The sequence below is a fragment of the Ranitomeya variabilis genome, chromosome 6, assembly GCF_051348905.1.
Source record: "Ranitomeya variabilis isolate aRanVar5 chromosome 6, aRanVar5.hap1, whole genome shotgun sequence".
NCBI classification, from domain to species: Eukaryota; Metazoa; Chordata; class Amphibia; order Anura; family Dendrobatidae; genus Ranitomeya; species Ranitomeya variabilis.
Genome location: NC_135237.1, coordinates 486264684 through 486286280, shown reverse-complemented (window position 1 = coordinate 486286280; position 21597 = coordinate 486264684).

The following is a 21597-nucleotide window of genomic DNA, read 5'->3' as shown; positions in this document are numbered from 1 at the left end:
ATGGGCAGTCAGGGGGGTCACACTGTGCACACAGGTCCTGGTGCAGGGAGGATGGTGCTGGGGAGCGCTGGTGATGGGCAGTCAGCGGGGTCACACTGTGCACACAGGTCCTGGTGCAGGGAGGATGGTGCTGGGGAGCGCTGGCGATGGGCTGTCAGGGGGGTCACACTGTGCACACAGGTCCTGGTGCAGGGAGGATGGTGCTCGGGAGCGCTGGTGATGGGCAGTCAGGGGGGTCACACTGCACACAGGTCCTGGTGCAGGGAGGATGGTGCTGGGGAGCGCTGGTGATGGGCAGTCAGCGGGGTCACACTGTGCACACAGGTCCTGGTGCAGGGAGGATGGTGCTCGGGAGCGCTGGTGATGGGCTGTCAGGGGGGTCACACTGTGCACACAGGTCCTGGTACAGGGAGGATGGTGCTGGGGAGCGCTGGTGCTGGGCTGTCAGCGCGGGTCACACTGTGTACACAGGTCCTGGTGCAGGGAGGATGGTGCTGAGGGAGCGCTGGTGATGGGCAGTCAGGGGGGTCACACTGTGCACACAGGTCCTGGTGCAGGGAGGATGGTGCTGGGGAGCGCTGGTGATGGGCAGTCAGCGGGGGTCACACTGTGCACACAGTTCCAGGTGCAGGGAGGATGGCGCTGCGGAGCGCTGGTGATGGGCAGTCAGCGCGGGTCACACTGTGCACACAGGTCCTGGTGCAGGGAGGATGGTGCTCGGGAGCGCTGGTGATGGTCAGTCAGCGGGGGTCACACTGTGCACACAGGTCCTGGTGCAGGGAGGATGGTGCTGGGGAGCGCTGGTGATGAGCAGTCAGCGCGGGTCACACTGTGCACACAGGTCCTGGTGCAGGGAGGATGATGCTGGGGAGCGCTGGTGATGGGCAGTCAGGGGGGTCACACTGTGCACACAGGTCCTGGTGCAGGGAGGATGGTGCTCGGGAGCGCTGGTGATGGGCAGTCAGGGGGGTCACACTGCACACAGGTCCTGGTGCAGGGAGGATGATGCTGGGGAGCGCTGGTGATGGGCAGTCAGCGGGGGTCACACTGTGCACACAGGTCCTGGTGCAGGGAGGATGGTGCTGGGGAGCGCTGGTGATGGGCAGTCAGCGCGGGTCACACTGTGCACACAGGTCCTGGTGCAGGGAGGATGGTGCTGGTGAGCGCTGGTGATGGGCTGTCAGCGCGGGTCACACTGTGCACACAGGTCCTGGTGCAGGGAGGATGGTGCTGGGGAGCGCTGGCGATGGGCAGTCAGCGCGGGTCACACTGTGCACACAGGTCCTGGTGCAGGGAGGATGGTGCTGGGGGAGCGCTGGTGATGAGCAGTCAGGGGGGTCACACTGTGCACACAGGTCCTGGTGCAGGGAGGATGGTGCTGGGGGAGCGCTGGTGATGGGCAGTCAGGGGGGTCACACTGTGCACACAGGTCCTGGTGCAGGGAGGATGGTGCTGAGGGAGCGCTGGTGATGGGCAGTCAGGGGGGTCACACTGTGCACACAGGTCCTGGTGCAGGGAGGATGGCGCTGGGGAGCGCTGGTGATGGGCAGTCAGCGCGGGTCACACTGTGTACACAGGTCCTGGTGCAGGGAGGATGGTGCTGGGGAGCGCTGGTGATGAGCAGTCAGCGGGGGTCACACTGTGCACACAGTTCCAGGTGCAGGGAGGATGGCGCTGCGGAGCGCTGGTGATGGGCAGTCAGCGCGGGTCACACTGTGCACACAGGTCCTGGTGCAGGGAGGATGGTGCTGGGGAGCGCTGGCGATGGGCAGTCAGCGCGGGTCACACTGTGTACACAGGTCCTGGTGCAGGGAGGATGGTGCTGGGGGAGCGCTGGTGATGAGCAGTCAGGGGGGTCACACTGTGCACACAGGTCCTGGTGCAGGGAGGATGGTGCTGGGGGAGCGCTGGTGATGGGCAGTCAGGGGGGTCACACTGTGCACACAGGTCCTGGTGCAGGGAGGATGGTGCTGAGGGAGTGCTGGTGATGGGCAGTCAGGGGGGTCACACTGTGCACACAGGTCCTGGTGCAGGGAGGATGGCGCTGGGGAGCGCTGGTGATGGGCAGTCAGCGCGGGTCACACTGTGTACACAGGTCCTGGTGCAGGGAGGATGGTGCTGGGGAGCGCTGGTGATGAGCAGTCAGCGGGGGTCACACTGTGCACACAGTTCCAGGTGCAGGGAGGATGGCGCTGCGGAGCGCTGGTGATGGGCAGTCAGCGCGGGTCACACTGTGCACACAGGTCCTGGTGCAGGGAGGATGGTGCTCGGGAGCGCTGGTGATGGGCAGTCAGCGCGGGTCACACTGTGCACACAGGTCCTGGTGCAGGGAGGATGATGCTGGGGAGCGCTGGTGATGGGCAGTCAGGGGGGTCACACTGTGCACACAGGTCCTGGTGCAGGGAGGATGGTGCTCGGGAGCGCTGGTGATGGGCAGTCAGGGGGGTCACACTGTGCACACAGGTCCTGGTGCAGGGAGGATGGTGCTCGGGAGCGCTGGTGATGGGCAGTCAGCGGGGTCACACTGTGCACACAGGTCCTGGTGCAGGGAGGATGGTGCTCGGGAGCGCTGGTGATGGGCAGTCAGGGGGGTCACACTGTGCACACAGGTCCTGGTGCAGGGAGGATGGTGCTGGGGAGCGCTGGTGATGGGCAGTCAGCGGGGTCACACTGTGCACACAGGTCCTGGTGCAGGGAGGATGGTGCTCGGGAGCGCTGGTGATGGGCAGTCAGGGGGGTCACACTGTGCACACAGGTCCTGGTGCAGGGAGGATGGTGCTGGGGAGCGCTGGCGATGGGCTGTCAGGGGGGTCACACTGTGCACACAGGTCCTGGTGCAGGGAGGATGGTGCTCGGGAGCGCTGGTGATGGGCAGTCAGGGGGGTCACACTGTGCACACAGGTCCTGGTGCAGGGAGGATGGTGCTGGGGAGCGCTGGTGATGGGCAGTCAGCGGGGTCACACTGTGCACACAGGTCCTGGTGCAGGGAGGATGGTGCTCGGGAGCGCTGGTGATGGGCTGTCAGGGGGGTCACACTGTGCACACAGGTCCTGGTACAGGGAGGATGGTGCTGGGGAGCGCTGGTGCTGGGCTGTCAGCGCGGGTCACACTGTGTACACAGGTCCTTTTCAGGGAGGATGGTGCTCGGGAGCGCTGGTGATGGGCAGTCAGGGGGGTCACACTGTGCACACAGGTCCTGGTGCAGGGAGGATGGTGCTGGGGAGCGCTGGTGATGGGCAGTCAGGGGGGTCACACTGTGCACACAGGTCCTGGTGCAGGGAGGATGGTGCTCGGGAGCGCTGGTGATGGGCAGTCAGGGGGGTCACACTGCACACAGGTCCTGGTGCAGGGAGGATGATGCTGGGGAGCGCTGGTGATGGGCAGTCAGCGGGGGTCACACTGTGCACACAGGTCCTGGTGCAGGGAGGATGGTGCTGGGGAGCGCTGGTGATGGGCAGTCAGCGCGGGTCACACTGTGCACACAGGTCCTGGTGCAGGGAGGATGGTGCTGGTGAGCGCTGGTGATGGGCTGTCAGCGCGGGTCACACTGTGCACACAGGTCCTGGTGCAGGGAGGATGGTGCTGGGGAGCGCTGGCGATGGGCAGTCAGCGCGGGTCACACTGTGCACACAGGTCCTGGTGCAGGGAGGATGGTGCTGGGGGAGCGCTGGTGATGAGCAGTCAGGGGGGTCACACTGTGCACACAGGTCCTGGTGCAGGGAGGATGGTGCTGGGGGAGCGCTGGTGATGGGCAGTCAGGGGGGTCACACTGTGCACACAGGTCCTGGTGCAGGGAGGATGGTGCTGAGGGAGCGCTGGTGATGGGCAGTCAGGGGGGTCACACTGTGCACACAGGTCCTGGTGCAGGGAGGATGGCGCTGGGGAGCGCTGGTGATGGGCAGTCAGCGCGGGTCACACTGTGTACACAGGTCCTGGTGCAGGGAGGATGGTGCTGGGGAACGCTGGTGATGAGCAGTCAGCGGGGGTCACACTGTGCACACAGTTCCAGGTGCAGGGAGGATGGCGCTGCGGAGCGCTGGTGATGGGCAGTCAGCGCGGGTCACACTGTGCACACAGGTCCTGGTGCAGGGAGGATGGTGCTGGGGAGCGCTGGCGATGGGCAGTCAGCGCGGGTCACACTGTGTACACAGGTCCTGGTGCAGGGAGGATGGTGCTGGGGGAGCGCTGGTGATGAGCAGTCAGGGGGGTCACACTGTGCACACAGGTCCTGGTGCAGGGAGGATGGTGCTGGGGGAGCGCTGGTGATGGGCAGTCAGGGGGGTCACACTGTGCACACAGGTCCTGGTGCAGGGAGGATGGTGCTGAGGGAGTGCTGGTGATTTGCAGTCAGGGGGGTCACACTGTGCACACAGGTCCTGGTGCAGGGAGGATGGCGCTGGGGAGCGCTGGTGATGGGCAGTCAGCGCGGGTCACACTGTGTACACAGGTCCTGGTGCAGGGAGGATGGTGCTGGGGAGCGCTGGTGATGAGCAGTCAGCGGGGGTCACACTGTGCACACAGTTCCAGGTGCAGGGAGGATGGCGCTGCGGAGCGCTGGTGATGGGCAGTCAGCGCGGGTCACACTGTGCACACAGGTCCTGGTGCAGGGAGGATGGTGCTCGGGAGCGCTGGTGATGGGCAGTCAGCGCGGGTCACACTGTGCACACAGGTCCTGGTGCAGGGAGGATGATGCTGGGGAGCGCTGGTGATGGGCAGTCAGGGGGGTCACACTGTGCACACAGGTCCTGGTGCAGGGAGGATGGTGCTCGGGAGCGCTGGTGATGGGCAGTCAGGGGGGTCACACTGTGCACACAGGTCCTGGTGCAGGGAGGATGGTGCTCGGGAGCGCTGGTGATGGGCAGTCAGCGGGGTCACACTGTGCACACAGGTCCTGGTGCAGGGAGGATGGTGCTCGGGAGCGCTGGTGATGGGCAGTCAGGGGGGTCACACTGTGCACACAGGTCCTGGTGCAGGGAGGATGGTGCTGGGGAGCGCTGGTGATGGGCAGTCAGCGGGGTCACACTGTGCACACAGGTCCTGGTGCAGGGAGGATGGTGCTCGGGAGCGCTGGTGATGGGCAGTCAGGGGGGTCACACTGTGCACACAGGTCCTGGTGCAGGGAGGATGGTGCTGGGGAGCGCTGGCGATGGGCTGTCAGGGGGGTCACACTGTGCACACAGGTCCTGGTGCAGGGAGGATGGTGCTCGGGAGCGCTGGTGATGGGCAGTCAGGGGGGTCACACTGTGCACACAGGTCCTGGTGCAGGGAGGATGGTGCTGGGGAGCGCTGGTGATGGGCAGTCAGCGGGGTCACACTGTGCACACAGGTCCTGGTGCAGGGAGGATGGTGCTCGGGAGCGCTGGTGATGGGCTGTCAGGGGGGTCACACTGTGCACACAGGTCCTGGTACAGGGAGGATGGTGCTGGGGAGCGCTGGTGCTGGGCTGTCAGCGCGGGTCACACTGTGTACACAGGTCCTGGTGCAGGGAGGATGGTGCTCGGGAGCGCTGGTGATGGGCAGTCAGGGGGGTCACACTGTGCACACAGGTCCTGGTGCAGGGAGGATGGTGCTGGGGAGCGCTGGTGATGGGCAGTCAGGGGGGTCACACTGTGCACACAGGTCCTGGTGCAGGGAGGATGGTGCTGGGGAGCGCTGGTGATGGGCAGTCAGCGCGGGTCACACTGTGCACACAGGTCCTGGTGCAGGGAGAATGGTGCTGGTGAGCGCTGGTGATGGGCTGTCAGCGCGGGTCACACTGTGTACACAGGTCCTGGTGCAGGGAGGATGGTGCTGGGGGAGCGCTGGTGATGGGCAGTCAGGGGGGTCACACTGTGCTCACAGGTCCTGGTGCAGGGAGGATGGTGCTGGGGAGCACTGGTGATGGGCTGTCAGCGCGGGTCACACTGTGTACACAGGTCCTGGTGCAGGGAGGATGGTGCTGGGGGAGCGCTGGTGATGGGCAGTCAGGGGGGGTCACACTGTGCTCACAGGTTCTGGTGCAGGGAGGATGGTGCTGGGGGAGCGATGGTGATGGGCAGTCAGCGGGTTCCACTGTGCACACAGGTCCTGGTGCAGGGAGGATGATGCTGGGGAGCGCTGGTGATGGGCAGTCAGCGCTGGTCACACTGTGCACACAGGTCCTGGTGCAGGGAGGATGATGCCGGGGGAGCGCGGGTAATGGGCAGTCAGGGGGGTCACACTGTGCACACAGGTCCTGGTGCAGGGAGGTTGGTGCTGGGCAGCGCTGGTGATGGGCAGTCAGCGCTGGTCACACTGTGCACACAGGTCCTGGTGCAGGGAGGATGGTGTTGGGGGAGCGCTGGTGATGAGCAGTCAGGGGGGTCACACTGTGCACACAGGTCCTGGTGCAGGGATGATGGTGCTGGGGGAGCGCTGGTGATGGGCAGTCAGGGGGGTCACACTGTGCACACAGGTCCTGGTGCAGGGAGGATGGTGCTGAGGGAGCGCTGGTGATGGGCAGTCAGGGGGGTCACACTGTGCACACAGGTCCTGGTGCAGGGAGGATGGCGCTGGGGAGCGCTGGTGATGGGCAGTCAGCGCGGGTCACACTGTGTACACAGGTCCTGGTGCAGGGAGGATGGTGCTGGGGAGCGCTGGTGATGAGCAGTCAGCGGGGGTCACACTGTGCACACAGTTCCAGGTGCAGGGAGGATGGCGCTGCGGAGCGCTGGTGATGGGCAGTCAGCGCGGGTCACACTGTGCACACAGGTCCTGGTGCAGGGAGGATGGTGCTCGGGAGCGCTGGTGATGGGCAGTCAGCGCGGGTCACACTGTGCACACAGGTCCTGGTGCAGGGAGGATGATGCTGGGGAGCGCTGGTGATGGGCAGTCAGGGGGGTCACACTGTACACACAGGTCCTGGTGCAGGGAGGATGGTGCTCGGGAGCGCTGGTGATGGGCAGTCAGGGGGGTCACACTGTGCACACAGGTCCTGGTGCAGGGAGGATGGTGCTCGGGAGCGCTGGTGATGGGCAGTCAGCGGGGTCACACTGTGCACACAGGTCCTGGTGCAGGGAGGATGGTGCTCGGGAGCGCTGGTGATGGGCAGTCAGGGGGGTCACACTGTGCACACAGGTCCTGGTGCAGGGAGGATGGTGCTGGGGAGCGCTGGTGATGGGCAGTCAGCGGGGTCACACTGTGCACACAGGTCCTGGTGCAGGGAGGATGGTGCTCGGGAGCGCTGGTGATGGGCAGTCAGGGGGGTCACACTGTGCACACAGGTCCTGGTGCAGGGAGGATGGTGCTGGGGAGCGCTGGTGATGGGCAGTCAGCGGGGTCACACTGTGCACACAGGTCCTGGTGCAGGGAGGATGGTGCTGGGGAGCGCTGGCGATGGGCTGTCAGGGGGGTCACACTGTGCACACAGGTCCTGGTGCAGGGAGGATGGTGCTCGGGAGCGCTGGTGATGGGCAGTCAGGGGGGTCACACTGCACACAGGTCCTGGTGCAGGGAGGATGGTGCTGGGGAGCGCTGGTGATGGGCAGTCAGCGGGGTCACACTGTGCACACAGGTCCTGGTGCAGGGAGGATGGTGCTCGGGAGCGCTGGTGATGGGCTGTCAGGGGGGTCACACTGTGCACACAGGTCCTGGTACAGGGAGGATGGTGCTGGGGAGCGCTGGTGCTGGGCTGTCAGCGCGGGTCACACTGTGTACACAGGTCCTGGTGCAGGGAGGATGGTGCTCGGGAGCGCTGGTGATGGGCAGTCAGGGGGGTCACACTGTGCACACAGGTCCTGGTGCAGGGAGGATGGTGCTGGGGAGCGCTGGTGATGGGCAGTCAGCGGGGGTCACACTGTGCACACAGTTCCAGGTGCAGGGAGGATGGCGCTGCGGAGCGCTGGTGATGGGCAGTCAGCGCGGGTCACACTGTGCACACAGGTCCTGGTGCAGGGAGGATGGTGCTCGGGAGCGCTGGTGATGGTCAGTCAGCGGGGGTCACACTGTGCACACAGGTCCTGGTGCAGGGAGGATGGTGCTGGGGAGCGCTGGTGATGAGCAGTCAGCGCGGGTCACACTGTGCACACAGGTCCTGGTGCAGGGAGGATGATGCTGGGGAGCGCTGGTGATGGGCAGTCAGGGGGGTCACACTGTGCACACAGGTCCTGGTGCAGGGAGGATGGTGCTCGGGAGCGCTGGTGATGGGCAGTCAGGGGGGTCACACTGCACACAGGTCCTGGTGCAGGGAGGATGATGCTGGGGAGCGCTGGTGATGGGCAGTCAGCGGGGGTCACACTGTGCACACAGGTCCTGGTGCAGGGAGGATGGTGCTGGGGAGCGCTGGTGATGGGCAGTCAGCGCGGGTCACACTGTGCACACAGGTCCTGGTGCAGGGAGGATGGTGCTGGTGAGCGCTGGTGATGGGCTGTCAGCGCGGGTCACACTGTGCACACAGGTCCTGGTGCAGGGAGGATGGTGCTGGGGAGCGCTGGCGATGGGCAGTCAGCGCGGGTCACACTGTGCACACAGGTCCTGGTGCAGGGAGGATGGTGCTGGGGGAGCGCTGGTGATGAGCAGTCAGGGGGGTCACACTGTGCACACAGGTCCTGGTGCAGGGAGGATGGTGCTGGGGGAGCGCTGGTGATGGGCAGTCAGGGGGGTCACACTGTGCATACAGGTCCTGGTGCAGGGAGGATGGTGCTGAGGGAGCGCTGGTGATGGGCAGTCAGGGGGGTCACACTGTGCACACAGGTCCTGGTGCAGGGAGGATGGCGCTGGGGAGCGCTGGTGATGGGCAGTCAGCGCGGGTCACATTGTGTACACAGGTCCTGGTGCAGGGAGGATGGTGCTGGGGAGCGCTGGTGATGAGCAGTCAGCGGGGGTCACACTGTGCACACAGTTCCAGGTGCAGGGAGGATGGCGCTGCGGAGCGCTGGTGATGGGCAGTCAGCGCGGGTCACACTGTGCACACAGGTCCTGGTGCAGGGAGGATGGTGCTGGGGAGCGCTGGCGATGGGCAGTCAGCGCGGGTCACACTGTGTACACAGGTCCTGGTGCAGGGAGGATGGTGCTGGGGGAGCGCTGGTGATGAGCAGTCAGGGGGGTCACACTGTGCACACAGGTCCTGGTGCAGGGAGGATGGTGCTGGGGGAGCGCTGGTGATGGGCAGTCAGGGGGGTCACACTGTGCACACAGGTCCTGGTGCAGGGAGGATGGTGCTGAGGGAGTGCTGGTGATGGGCAGTCAGGGGGGTCACACTGTGCACACAGGTCCTGGTGCAGGGAGGATGGCGCTGGGGAGCGCTGGTGATGGGCAGTCAGCGCGGGTCACACTGTGTACACAGGTCCTGGTGCAGGGAGGATGGTGCTGGGGAGCGCTGGTGATGAGCAGTCAGCGGGGGTCACACTGTGCACACAGTTCCAGGTGCAGGGAGGATGGCGCTGCGGAGCGCTGGTGATGGGCAGTCAGCGCGGGTCACACTGTGCACACAGGTCCTGGTGCAGGGAGGATGGTGCTGGGGAGCGCTGGCGATGGGCAGTCAGCGCGGGTCACACTGTGTACACAGGTCCTGGTGCAGGGAGGATGGTGCTGGGGGAGCGCTGGTGATGAGCAGTCAGGGGGGTCACACTGTGCACACAGGTCCTGGTGCAGGGAGGATGGTGCTGGGGGAGCGCTGGTGATGGGCAGTCAGGGGGGTCACACTGTGCACACAGGTCCTGGTGCAGGGAGGATGGTGCTGAGGGAGCGCTGGTGATGGGCAGTCAGGGGGGTCACACTGTGCACACAGGTCCTGGTGCAGGGAGGATGGCGCTGGGGAGCGCTGGTGATGGGCAGTCAGCGCGGGTCACACTGTGTACACAGGTCCTGGTGCAGGGAGGATGGTGCTGGGGAGCGCTGGTGATGAGCAGTCAGCGGGGGTCACACTGTGCACACAGTTCCAGGTGCAGGGAGGATGGCGCTGCGGAGCGCTGGTGATGGGCAGTCAGCGCGGGTCACACTGTGCACACAGGTCCTGGTGCAGGGAGGATGGTGCTCGGGAGCGCTGGTGATGGGCAGTCAGCGCGGGTCACACTGTGCACACAGGTCCTGGTGCAGGGAGGATGATGCTGGGGAGCGCTGGTGATGGGCAGTCAGGGGGGTCACACTGTGCACACAGGTCCTGGTGCAGGGAGGATGGTGCTCGGGAGCGCTGGTGATGGGCAGTCAGGGGGGTCACACTGTGCACACAGGTCCTGGTGCAGGGAGGATGGTGCTCGGGAGCGCTGGTGATGGGCAGTCAGCGGGGTCACACTGTGCACACAGGTCCTGGTGCAGGGAGGATGGTGCTCGGGAGCGCTGGTGATGGGCAGTCAGGGGGGTCACACTGTGCACACAGGTCCTGGTGCAGGGAGGATGGTGCTGGGGAGCGCTGGTGATGGGCAGTCAGCGGGGTCACACTGTGCACACAGGTCCTGGTGCAGGGAGGATGGTGCTCGGGAGCGCTGGTGATGGGCAGTCAGGGGGGTCACACTGTGCACACAGGTCCTGGTGCAGGGAGGATGGTGCTGGGGAGCGCTGGTGATGGGCAGTCAGCGGGGTCACACTGTGCACACAGGTCCTGGTGCAGGGAGGATGGTGCTGGGGAGCGCTGGCGATGGGCTGTCAGGGGGGTCACACTGTGCACACAGGTCCTGGTGCAGGGAGGATGGTGCTCGGGAGCGCTGGTGATGGGCAGTCAGGGGGGTCACACTGTGCACACAGGTCCTGGTGCAGGGAGGATGGTGCTGGGGAGCGCTGGTGATGGGCATTCAGCGGGGGTCACACTGTGCACACAGTTCCAGGTGCAGGGAGGATGGCGCTGCGGAGCGCTGGTGATGGGCAGTCAGCGCGGGTCACACTGTGCACACAGGTCCTGGTGCAGGGAGGATGGTGCTCGGGAGCGCTGGTGATGGTCAGTCAGCGGGGGTCACACTGTGCACACAGGTCCTGGTGCAGGGAGGATGGTGCTGGGGAGCGCTGGTGATGAGCAGTCAGCGCGGGTCACACTGTGCACACAGGTCCTGGTGCAGGGAGGATGATGCTGGGGAGCGCTGGTGATGGGCAGTCAGGGGGGTCACACTGTGCACACAGGTCCTGGTGCAGGGAGGATGGTGCTCGGGAGCGCTGGTGATGGGCAGTCAGGGGGGTCACACTGCACACAGGTCCTGGTGCAGGGAGGATGATGCTGGGGAGCGCTGGTGATGGGCAGTCAGCGGGGGTCACACTGTGCACACAGGTCCTGGTGCAGGGAGGATGGTGCTGGGGAGCGCTGGCGATGGGCAGTCAGCGCGGGTCACACTGTGTACACAGGTCCTGGTGCAGGGAGGATGGTGCTGGGGGAGAGCTGGTGATGAGCAGTCAGGGGGGTCACACTGTGCACACAGGTCCTGGTGCAGGGAGGATGGTGCTGAGGGAGCGCTGGTGATGGGCAGTCAGGGGGGTCACACTGTGCACACAGGTCCTGGTGCAGGGAGGATGGCGCTGGGGAGCGCTGGTGATGGGCAGTCAGCGCGGGTCACACTGTGCACACAGGTCCTGGTGCAGGGAGGATGATGCTGGGGAGCGCTGGTGATGGGCAGTCAGGGGGGTCACACTGTGCACACAGGTCCTGGTGCAGGGAGGATGGTGCTCGGGAGCGCTGGTGATGGGCAGTCAGGGGGGTCACACTGTGCACACAGGTCCTGGTGCAGGGAGGATGGTGCTGGGGAGCGCTGGTGATGGGCAGTCAGGGGGGTCACACTGTGCACACAGGTCCTGGTGCAGGGAGGATGGTGCTCGGGAGCGCTGGTGATGGGCAGTCAGCGGGGTCACACTGTGCACACAGGTCCTGGTGCAGGGAGGATGGTGCTCGGGAGCGCTGGTGATGGGCAGTCAGGGGGGTCACACTGTGCACACAGGTCCTGGTGCAGGGAGGATGGTGCTGGGGAGCGCTGGTGATGGGCAGTCAGCGGGGTCACACTGTGCACACAGGTCCTGGTGCAGGGAGGATGGTGCTCGGGAGCGCTGGTGATGGGCAGTCAGGGGGGTCACACTGTGCACACAGGTCCTGGTGCAGGGAGGATGGTGCTGGGGAGCGCTGGCGATGGGCTGTCAGGGGGGTCACACTGTGCACACAGGTCCTGGTGCAGGGAGGATGGTGCTCGGGAGCGCTGGTGATGGGCAGTCAGGGGGGTCACACTGTGCACACAGGTCCTGGTGCAGGGAGGATGGTGCTGGGGAGCGCTGGTGATGGGCAGTCAGCGGGGTCACACTGTGCACACAGGTCCTGGTGCAGGGAGGATGGTGCTCGGGAGCGCTGGTGATGGGCTGTCAGGGGGGTCACACTGTGCACACAGGTCCTGGTACAGGGAGGATGGTGCTGGGGAGCGCTGGTGCTGGGCTGTCAGCGCGGGTCACACTGTGTACACAGGTCCTGGTGCAGGGAGGATGGTGCTCGGGAGCGCTGGTGATGGGCAGTCAGGGGGGTCACACTGTGCACACAGGTCCTGGTGCAGGGAGGATGGTGCTGGGGAGCGCTGGTGATGGGCAGTCAGGGGGGTCACACTGTGCACACAGGTCCTGGTGCAGGGAGGATGGTGCTGGGGAGCGCTGGTGATGGGCAGTCAGCGCGGGTCACACTGTGCACACAGGTCCTGGTGCAGGGAGAATGGTGCTGGTGAGCGCTGGTGATGGGCTGTCAGCGCGGGTCACACTGTGTACACAGGTCCTGGTGCAGGGAGGATGGTGCTTGGGGAGCGCTGGTGATGGGCAGTCAGGGGGGTCACACTGTGCTCACAGGTCCTGGTGCAGGGAGGATGGTGCTGGGGAGCACTGGTGATGGGCTGTCAGCGCGGGTCACACTGTGTACACAGGTCCTGGTGCAGGGAGGATGGTGCTGGGGGAGCGCTGGTGATGGGCAGTCAGGGGGGGTCACACTGTGCTCACAGGTCCTGGTGCAGGGAGGATGGTGCTGGGGGAGCGATGGTGATGGGCAGTCAGCGGGTTCCACTGTGCACACAGGTCCTGGTGCAGGGAGGATGATGCTGGGGAGCGCTGGTGATGGGCAGTCAGCGCTGGTCACACTGTGCACACAGGTCCTGGTGCAGGGAGGATGATGCTGGGGGAGCGCGGGTAATGGGCAGTCAGGGGGGTCACACTGTGCACACAGGTCCTGGTGCAGGGAGGTTGGTGCTGGGCAGCGCTGGTGATGGGCAGTCAGCGCTGGTCACACTGTGCACACAGGTCCTGGTGCAGGGAGGATGATGCTGGGGGAGCGCGGGTAATGGGCAGTCAGGGGGGTCACACTGTGCACACAGGTCCTGGTGCAGGGCAGATGGTGCTGGGCACAGAGCTGGTGACGGCCATACTACAGCGCTGTATATCAGATATTAACTGGATTTTATATGAACTTTATTCTTTTATGATTGTTGTTTTAGAAATAAAAGAACTTAAAATATATTTTTTATTGAATCTTAAGAAGTATTGGAAGTAAATTGTCACAATATTGCAATCAAATACAGACTAAAAGATAGGGAAAAGAAAATAATATTAACACCAATTTTCACCAAAGGCAATTTTTCTTTTTTGAACTTTAGTCTTTTCTCCACTTCTGACAAGAGCCATAAAATTTAGATTTTTTTATTCTTGACGTATCCATTTGAGATGGCATGCTGAACATACCCAAACCACGTTGACTTCAATGGGAGGCAAAAGCATAGACAGCACCTTCAGAGGGACCAAAATGCCTGCAAAACAGCTTAAATTAGGGTCAGACACCAGGAAAAGTGGCATCAGTTGACCCATCTATTCCGCTATAAATAAATAATTTTAAAAATATTGACGTGGGTTCCTTTGTATGTTTGATATCCAGCCAGGCAACACTGGCAGCTGGAGTCTGCAACCCTCAAGCTGTCAGCAAGTCTAGTTATCAAGAATAGAGGGGTCCCAATGCCATTTTTTTTTTTAATTATTTAAAAAAACTTTGTGGGGTACCCCGCATTTTTGACAGCCAGCCTTGCTAAAGCAGTCATCTAGGGGCTGATATTCTCAGGCTGGTAAATGGTCCATAGATATTGTCCCCCCCAGCCTAAAAATATAAGCCCGCAGACACCCCAGAAAAAGCACATGTAATAGATGCTCCAATTCTGGCGCTTTGACTGGCTCTCCCCACTTGCTCTGTAGCTATAGAAAGTGGGGTTCATATTTGTGGGTTTGATGTCACCTTTGTATTGTTCGCTATAATATGATCTTCCCTTCTGAGCTTTCAATGTGCCTGAAAAGTATTTCCTGATTACATATAGCGTATTGGCACACTCATGAGAAATTTTTAAAACTAAGGTCCATTTTTTCCTATCAGAACAAAAAACTTGGTTTTAAAACATAATTTTAGTGGTAAAAATGTAATTTATTCTTTCTTCATCACCCAATGGTATAAAATTCTGTGAGGCACATGTGGTGTCAATATGACCACTGAACCCTTAGATGAAATCATTGCTGGGTGTAGTTTGTAACATGAGGTCACATACGGGGGAGAGCTCTGCCAAAGTGACATGGCACCCTCAAACCATTCCAGCAAAATCTGAACTCCAATATGACGCTTCTTCCCTTCTGAGCTTTGCACTGTGCCTCAAAATTAGTTTTCTACCACATATGGGGTATCATTGTACTCAGGAGAAATTGCACAACCAATATTGGGGTCCATTTTATCCTTGTGAACATGAATAACCTGGGGCTAAAATAACATTTTTGTGGTAATTTTTTTCTGTTTCGCAGATCAATGGTGTAAAATTTTGTGAAGCAACCATGGATTCATGGTGATCCCCACACGTGTAGATAACTAGATAAATTCCTTGAGGGGTCTAGTTTCCAAAATGTGGTCATTTGTAGGTGTCACGAGGTTACCGCTATTGATAGGAGCCAGAAGACCGCAGCGTCTCATTGCTCCTACTTCTGCGCTGAATAGACGCACTTCACCTTCTTTATAAATGGTGTCAATTTATTTTGGTAGTACAGGAGTTAATCTGGCATGCTGAGAGCTCTGGGAGCTAGGGCTCTCAGCTGAGCACTGTTAGCCACTCCTATTCCCTGTATAATATGGGTTCTGACTGACACACATTGTCAAAGGTAGCTTATGCTGCATGGCTGGGAGGATAATAGTGGTTATTGGAGTAGAAGTTTGGTGGATTTATATGTCACTGTTGCTTGGGTTTGTGAGTGTGATAGTTCCATTTCTTCTCCTACTTTGGTTTTACCCCATCTTCCACTCCCCGGTGCACTCCTCTGTTATATGAGAGTATATATTTGTATGCCTAGTATTTTCTGTTTCCCCTGTTTGTGTTACCTTGTTCATCTTGTTGGTGTACTACGGTGCACTGCTCCTCCCCACTCTTCCCTGGGTGGGGGAAGGATAAAGATGGAGGGTGGATTCAGGAGGTAAGGCAAGGTACGTGGCCCCAGCATCTTGACCTTCAGAAGTAACCCATGGAACAGGGTGAGCTAGGGCGCTCCTAGCATTAGGGACAGGAAAGTAGCCCCTAGTCCCAGGTCACCCGACAATAGTCATGACAGTGGGGAGTTTAATACATTATGGTCTGTCCAAATGGGACATGGCATCCTCTAATGATTACAGCAAATTTTGTTTTCGAAAAGTCAAATGGAGCTCCTTCTCTTCCGAGCTCTGCTGTGCGTCCAAACAGTACTTTTACCCCATAAATGGGGTATTCGTGTATTTAGGAGAAATTGCACAACAATTTTTGTAGTCAATTTTCTCCCGCTACCCTTTTGAAAATAAAAAAAAGGGGCTAAAAAAAATTTTTGTGGAAATTTTTTTTTGTTTTCTTGGCTCAATGTTATAAATTCCTGTGAAGCACTTTGGGTTTCAAGGTGCTCACCACACATAAGTTCATTGAGGGGTATAGTTTCCAAAATGGAGTAAATTGTGCTTTTTTATTGTTTCGGCACATCAGTGGCTTTCCAAACACGACTTGGCATCTGCTCTCAATTGCAGCAAATTTTGCTTTCAAAAAGTCAAACGGTGCTCCTTCTCTTCTGAGCCCTGCTGTGTGCCCAAACAGTACTTTTCCCCCACCTATGGGGTATCAGCATGCTTAGGAAAAATTTCACAACAAATTTTTGGGGTCCATTTTCTCCTTTTACCCTTGTGAAAATAAAGAAATTTGGGTCTAAAGTAACATGTGAAAAAAGTTAATTGTTCATTTTTTCCCTTCCATGTTGCAAAAAATACTGTGAAGCACCTGAAGGGTTAATAAAGTTCTTGAATGTGATTTTGAGCATCTTGAGGGGTGCAGTTAACAGAATGGTATCAATTTTGGGAAATTTCTGTCATATAGGCCCCTGAAAGTCACTTCCAATGTGATGTGGTCCCTAAATGGTTTTGTAAATTTTGTTGGAAAAATGAAAAATTGCTGGTCGACTTTTAACCCTTCTAATTACCCAACAAATAATTATGTTTAAAAAAAAATGTGCTGATGTAAAGTAGACATGTGGGAAATGTTATTTATTAACTATTTTTTGTGTGACATAACTCTGGTTTATGGGCATCAAAATTAAAATGTTAAAAATTGCAAGATGTTCAAAATGTTCTCCAAACTCCTGATTTTTTCACAAATAAATGCAAGTCATGTTGGAGAAATTTTACTACTACCATGAAGTACAATATGTCATGAAAAAATAGTGTCAGAATCACTGTGATCCGTTGAAGTGTTCCTGAGTTCTTACCTCAAAAATTGACACTTGTCAAAATTGTAAAATTTGGCCTAGCAATAATGGTAAAAACAGGGTTTGGGGATAAATGGTTAAACTGTTACAGGGTAGGAACGTTTGGGATAGGCTAGTTAGGGCTAATATGCACTTTTTGAAACCTCCATTATGCAACCAATTTTTTCAATATTAACCCCTTAAGCCCCAAGGGTGGTTTGTACATTAATGACCGGGCCAATTTTTACAATTCTGACTACTGTCCCTTTATGAGGTTATAACTCTGGAACGCTTCAACGGATCCCGGTGATTCCTACACTGTTTTCTCGTGACATATTGGGCTTCATGATAGTGGTAAAATTTCTTTGATATTATCTGCTTTTATTTGTGAAAAAAACGGAAATTTGGCAAAAATTTTGCAATTTTCCAACTTTGAATTTTTATGCCCTTAAATCACAGAGATATGTCACTTAAAATACTTAATAAGTAACATTTCCCACATGTCTACAACAGCACAATTTTGGAACCAATTTTTTTTTGTCAGGGAGTTATAAGGGTTACAAGTTGACCAGCAATTTCTCATTTTTACAACACCATTTTTTTTAGGGACCACATCTCATTTGAAGTCATTTTGAGGGGTCTATATGATAGAAAATAACCAAGTGTGACACCATTCTAAAAACTGCACCCCTCAAGGTGCTCAAAACCACATTCAAGAAGTTTATTAACCCTTCTGGTGCTTCACAGGAATTTTTGGAATGTTTAAAAAAAATGAACATTTTATTTTGTTTCACAAAAAATTTACTTCAGCTCCAATTTGTTTTATTTTACCAAGGGTAACAGGAGAAAATGGATCACAAAAGTTGTTGTAAAATTTGTCCTGAGTACCCGGATGCCCCATATGTGGGAGTAAACCACTGTTTGGGCGCATGGCAGAGCTCGGAAGGGAAGGAGCGCCATTTGACTTTTCAATGCAAAATCGGCTGGAATTGAGATGGAACGCCATGTTGCGTTTGGAGAGCCACTAATGTGCCTAAACATTGAAACCCCCCCACAAGTGACACCATTTTGGAAAGTAGACCCCCTAAGGAACTTATCTAGATGTGTTGTGAGAGCTTTGAACCCCCAAGTGTTTCACTATAGTTTATAACGCAGAGCCGTGAGAATAAAAATTCTTTTTTTTCCACAAAGATTATTTTTTAGCCTCCAGTTTTGTATTTTCCCAAGGGTAACAGGAGAAATTGGACCCCAAAAGTTGTTGTCCAATTTTTCCTGAGGACGCTGATACCCTATATGTGGGGGGTGGAAACACCGTTTGGGCACATGGCAGAGCTCGGAAGGGAAAGAGCGCCATTTGGAATGCAGACTTAGATGGATTGGTCTGCAGGCGTCACGTTGCATTTGCAGAGCCCCTGATGTGCCTAAACAGTAGAAACCCCCACAAGTGACCTCATATTGGAAACTAGACCCCCCAAGGAACTTATCTAGATGTGTTGTGAGAACTTTGAACCCCCAAGTGTTTCACTACAGTTTATAATGCAGAGCCGTGAAAAGAAAGTCATTTTTTCCCACAAAAATTGTTTTTTAGCCCCCCAAATTTTTATTTTCCCAAGGGTAATAAGAGAAATTGGACCACAAAAGTTGTTGTCCAATTTGTCCTGAGTACGCTGATACCCCATATGTTGGGGTAAACCCCTGTTTGGATTCACGGGAGAGCTCGGAAGGGAAGGAGCACTGTTTTACTTTTTCAACGCAGAATTGGCTGGAATTGAGATCGGACGCCATGTCGCGTTTGGAGAGCCCTGATGTGCCTAAACATTGGAAACCCCAATTGTAACTGAAACCCTAACCCAAACACACCCCTAACCCTAATCCAAACCACACCCCTAACCCCAACCACACCCCTAACCCTAATCCCAACCATAACCACACCCCTAACTCCAACACACTCCTAACCCTAATCCCAACCATAACCCTAACCACACCCCTAACCCTAATCCCAACCGTAAATGTAATCCGAACCCTAACTTTAGCCCCAACCCTAACTTTAACCTTAACTTTAGCCCCAGTCCTAACCCTAACTTTAGCCCCAACCCTAATCCTAACCCTAGCCCTAACCCTAATAGGAAAATGGAAATAAATACATTTTTTTAATTTTATTATTTTTCCCTAACTAAGGGGGACATGAAGGGGGGTTTGATTTACTTTTATAATGGTTTTTTTTAGCAGATTTTTATGATTGGCAGCCGTCACACACTAAAAGACGCTTTTTATTGCAAAAAATAGTTTTTGCGTCTCCACATTTTGAGAGCTATAATTTTTCCATGTTTTGGTCCACAGCGTCATGTCAGGTCTTGTTTTTTGCGGGACGAGTTGACTTTTGTATTGGTAACACTTTCGGGCACATGACGTTTTTTGATCGCTTTTTATTCCGGTTTTTGTGAGGCAGAATGACCAAAAACCAGCTATTCATGAATTTCTTTTGTGGGGGGCGTTTATACTGTTTCATGTTTGGTAAAATTGATAAAGCAGTTTTATTCTTCGGGTCAGTGCGATTACAGCGATACCTCATATCATTTTTTTATGTTTTGGCGCTTTTATACGATAAAAACTATTTTATAGAAAAAATAATTATTTTTGGATCGCTTTATTCTGAGGAGTATAACTTTTTTATTTTTTCGCTGATGATGATGTATGGTGGCTCGTTTTTTGCAGGACAAGATGACATTTTCAGCGGTACCATGGTTATTTATATCCGTCTTTTTGGTCGCGTGTTATTTCACTTTTTGTTTGACGGTATGACAATAAAGCATTGTTTTTTGCCTTGTTTTTTTTTTTACGGTGTTCACTGAATGGGTTAACTAGTGGGACAGTTTTATAGGTCGGGTCGTTTCGGACGCGGTGATACTAAATATGTGTACTTTTATTGTTTTTTTTTTATTTAGACAAAGAAATTTATTTATGGGAACAATATTTTTTTTTTCTTTTTTTTTTTACACATCTAAATATTTTTTTTTTTACATTATCACATTACAGGCGCCTGCTCTGAGCAGCGCTTGTAAGCCTCCTCCCTGCAGGACCCGGAAGTAGCCCCGCGGCCATTTTGGATCTGGGGCCTGCAGGGAGGAGACGCTTGGTACAAGGTGAGCATATCGCCCTGTACTGAGGGTCTCACGGGAGCCCCCTCACTGCGCAATGCTTCTCTATGCCCCCGGAACGCTGCGATCATGTTTGATCCTAGTGTGCCGGGGTTAATGTGCCAGGAGCGGTCCGTGACTGCTCCTGGCTCATAGTGCCGGATGTCAGCTGCGATAGTTAACTGATACCTGGTCGCAATCGGCTGCGCTCCCCCCGTGAGCGCAGCCGATTGCATATGACGCACTACCCCGTCACTGGGAATTAAGTCCTAGGTCAACTCGATGGGATAATACGTCATATGGGATTAAGGGGTTAAAAAATTCACAGTGACTCTAATAATAAGAGAACTAAAAGGCAATGTAATTAACATAATCCTAAAACAAGTCTTAATCAAGTGGGGATATAATAAAGAAGAAATTCCCAAAAAGTTACTAATTAACAAAAGAAAATTGAAGTGCTGACTTCATAAAATGAACATAATTTTATTATTACAATAATGCATAACATTTGACCAAAATATATCAAACATAAATATGTAGATAAAGATAGGATTCACAATTGGTACCCTGGGAATGAAAGGTCGAGTAAGGAACAGTTCCACAATAAACAGTAGTATATGATGTCAAAATCTTATTGTAACCAATAACACTCAATGTGCAAATGATTGGGTCTAGCCACTAATATGGGCAGGACCATACCAAAAAATAAAGTGATTGTGCTAGAGATGTCTTTTTTATCGTTTACTGGTATGTGGAAATGAGGCACCTGATGAAAATGCATGTATGTGCCATGATAGCTGATATCAAATACACTAATCCATAGTGTGAGGTGCAGGTGCACTGACCAAAGGATTCCCAGGGGCCATCCCAAACGCACATGTCGCGAAACCATCATTGTGACCCTATTTGGAATGGTCCTAACCTCTAATATTACAACCTTATCCTTTGTCATGGGGGTAAGTGCTGAAAAGAACTAAAACTCGTCTGTTGGACACGCAGCCATGGGGGAACTTCATGAATGTAATGTCCATGTCAATGTAAGAAAATATAAAGCTGCACTCTGGATTGTTTAGAATGGTAAATCTACAAAATTGGAGCTGCATTACTGCCATAGAACTTTGGTTAAGTGCTATATTTTGTACATGTGGAATTTTGGAAAATTGGAAATGCAAAATTGCTGTAGGAAAATTTACAGTAAAAAGAAGGTACTTAGCACATAAATTGGCCAATGTATATGAGCCCAACTGCAATGTCAATGCGTACCTTATAGTTGGGTCCCTGTCCTGATAAGACACCTCTCTTGGCCTAAAAAGCCTACAATGAGAAATCTCAGTGCTAAGTTCTCATCTCCCTAGATCTTGGTGCCGAGATCTCCATCTGTCCATTTTCACAGAGTCCACCGCATAGGAAACCATGTAACTGCAGGGGCTCTGGCCTTTCACAAAATGTCGACAGAGCCCCCGCAGCATCGGAGACTGCTGCAGCAGCGCCGGACACCCCCTCATTCAGCCTGCAGCAACGGTACTGGCAAGGTATGTCCGCATTATAAGACGCACCCCCATTTTCCCCAAAAATTTTAGGGGGGAAAAAATGCATCTTATAATCCAAAAAATACAGTACATTTGTGTGAATATAGCCGTAAGAGTATGTTCATATGATTTGGTTATGCACTTGAAAATCCAGACCAAAAATCCGCAGCATTTTAGGGTATGTGTCCACGTTCAGGATTGCATCAGGATTTGGTCAGGATTTTACGTCAGTATTTGTAAGCCAAAACCAGGAGTGGGTG